The following is a 3,142-nucleotide window of genomic DNA, read 5'->3' as shown; positions in this document are numbered from 1 at the left end:
AAGCATTCCCATGAGCTAATCCCCTATAGTCAGAGAGCACTCCTGCCTCATCTCTACTTTTCAAACTTATTTTTCTTTAAGGCCAATCTCAGGTATCATTTTCTTAGAATGAAGATAAAGCAAGAAGAGCCTATCTCTATAAAACCTATAGTAGCAAAGATTGAGAGGAAGGGGAAAATATTGAAAATAATTTTATGGAAACAAAAACAAAACAAATGATTATTGGATTTAAGAAGTGAGAAAGAGAGAACAGAAGAAAGCCATGGTAACTAGCAGTGCTTTCTGGATATCTAAGTATGAATCTTCATTCTGAGCTCCAGGTCAATCAATTCAGTATTTATTAATAGCACAATATGTGGCAAAGACTGTATTAGGCAGGCAAAGGGCAAGCAAACTAAAGACTAAAATTCTATACCAGGGGTAGTTTTGAGGGGATACATTATAAATAATGAAGATGATAGAAGGGAAGACATAGATGCAAGAAAGGGAATCCTGAATTGAAGAATACCAGGTAGGCTTTTTCATCTGCAGTGTAGAGTAAGTGAAGAAGAATGGCTGACTCTAGCCTGCCCTGCTTTCCCTTGCCTTTCCTTGTCTATCCTTCTCCTTCCCTTCTATTTCCTTCCTTTCCTTTCACATTCTTTCCTTCCCCTCTCTTTCCCTTCCTAAAAATAGTATTTGGTTTCATTTTCAACATATGTCTATAATCTTTGTTTTGCCATGACAAAGAATTAAATGTTATTTCTCACTCCTCACCATTACATTCTTATCCCAAAGTATTTAATTTTTTGATCATTAACAGAAATGAAAGCTATAAGGTCATAATGATCAATGGAATTTCACCAGTTTCATTTCTTTTCCACGTTAACTTTAGTTACAGTATCATAGTCATTGTATCTGCAGTTTCTGACTTTGCATTGCTTGATACAAGTCTTTCCGTGTTTCTATGCATTCTACCATCATTTGTTCATAAATTCTACAGTAATACATTGTTTCTATCAGTCCTTTAAAAAAGGAATATCATACTAGGTATATTAAATAGATATTTTAAAAAAATCTTCACAATAGAAAAATTCGAGGAGGGGAGAGAAAGAAGAGAGAATACTTCAGATTATGCTGCGCTTTGTTATTTGGTTTGGGGGATTTGAGTTTTTTAGAGAGACATAAAAAGATAATGTGTGTCCTTCCTCCTCCTTTTTTCCACAAAAATCTAAGCTCAGTGTTTAGATAGCTTGATTTCTGAATAATACTTGTCTAGGATAATTGTGAGAAGATGGCTTTGTGAAACCGAACATATTCTATTAATGTGACCCGTTGCTGTTGCTCTTATTTACTCCTTTGGGCTAATGTGGTTTTCCTACTCTTTCTAAATTTCTCCTATCATACTTAACCAAAATGTTCAGCTTCAAAAGTGAGAAAGTTTAATATTTTTCTTGTTTGTATTCGTCAGGCTTCAGTCTTCATTTGAGTTTTAGGATGGAGACAGTAGTGTTCAAGTTTTAATTGTTCCCTTTCTTTTCCCTAAAGGAAATAAAATTCATAATTCCTTTTGCCATTTTTATGTGTCCACAGCTATGCCATCAATAGTTTTAGGAGGTTTTCTCCATTGCAAATGTAATAAAATAGTGAAAATTAATTTCCTATCGTTGGAATCCAAGTGTCCCAATGTCTCGATACAGTGCTAAAGTAAAACTGTAAAGTTAATGGAATAGTAAAATCGGCAAGATGCTCTTTTGTTGGAGAAGGGAAATTGGTTCATCATTGGAGTTTGAAAGGTTTATGACAACAGGACCATCTAAATCAGCAATTAACATTCAAAAACCCCAATAAAATGGTTCTGTTCTCTTTTGCCAGCAGAACCAAGAGCCCTATTGAAAGGCTGAGATGCTTTTTCCATCTGAGTTTTAATCCAAAAGCAAATAACAGTTTTGCTTTCTCTCTAAATGTTGTATCAAAAGGAAGGAGTTATATTTAAAAAGACCAGCATTTACTTTTTGCTTTTCCTGGCATGATTAAAATGTTGATGGCATCACAGGATCCCCAAGCACCTTGACAGCTGTCATTGTTATTGAACACAAATAGAGCACCAAATAGAAGTTTATTGGTAAACTGTGCTGCTGGGCCATGGATGCACTTCTTCCATTTCAAGCAAACATCTGTTGCCATATTTTTCAGCTTTTTCCCCATAAACTTTGACAAAGTCAAAGGATTTCATTCCACATGGAATAGAGCTTCTAAATTAAGCATGTTTTGTTAGTTTTTCCAATCTTGGGTCCATTAGTATTCCAGGATAAGAAACCTTCAATAATGATTTTTCACTGTGATCAGGGCTGTTTAGTAGTCAATAGAATTTTGGAAGATTAAGTGATATTAAGTTAGTATAATCCAAGTAGAAGGGGGAAGACTGCTGGAAAGCTTTCTCAAACAAGTCTCAGGAAATGGGTCCAACAAGAGTTTTTAGAATTGTCTAATTCTGGTTTTGGAGATTCAGTTGAAGAGATCCCAGGACATCCCATGATGATGAGTTCTTCAAAGGTTTCCATAATCATTCTGCAGAACTATCCATCTAAACAGAGAAGCATGAGGAAATCCAGATTTGAAATTTAATGAGTTCAGAGAAACGTCTAGCTTTTAGGCTATCTCCTAGTTAAATGAATGAATAGACTCACTATGACAAAAAAAAAAAAAAGCTAGAAACCAATGTAAAAGAAGCATTGCTCACCAAGATCTGAAAATAGCCCAGACTGAAAGGTATGCTTTTAGACCAAGAAGGCAGAAAAAACTAATTAGACAAGAAGCAACCGTGAACAAACATGTTAGCAGAATCAATAACTGGAACTGATCAGCTATTTCTTTAATTGTGCCAGCTGGGCTGCGGTGATGTGCTTAGCAGAGCATAATTACTACCTTCAATCCTATGACCAAGATCTTTGCTGTGTTTTTTTCTCTCTCTCTCTCTCTTTTTACATCAATAGCTAGGCATATGCCGTTTAATAATAATGCTAATAAAAAGGTTTGAAAAATTCATGGAAAATGGGCCACTCATATGTAAGATGATATTATGTGAATAATTAGAACTAGGCTGAATAAGTAAGCCAATTGTGACCTAATAAGAAGGTAGGCTATCAAGGAAATGTAACTA

The sequence above is a fragment of the Antechinus flavipes genome, chromosome 3 (assembly GCF_016432865.1).
Source record: "Antechinus flavipes isolate AdamAnt ecotype Samford, QLD, Australia chromosome 3, AdamAnt_v2, whole genome shotgun sequence".
In the NCBI taxonomy this organism is placed as follows: domain Eukaryota; kingdom Metazoa; phylum Chordata; class Mammalia; order Dasyuromorphia; family Dasyuridae; genus Antechinus; species Antechinus flavipes.
This window is presented reverse-complemented; position numbering follows the sequence as displayed.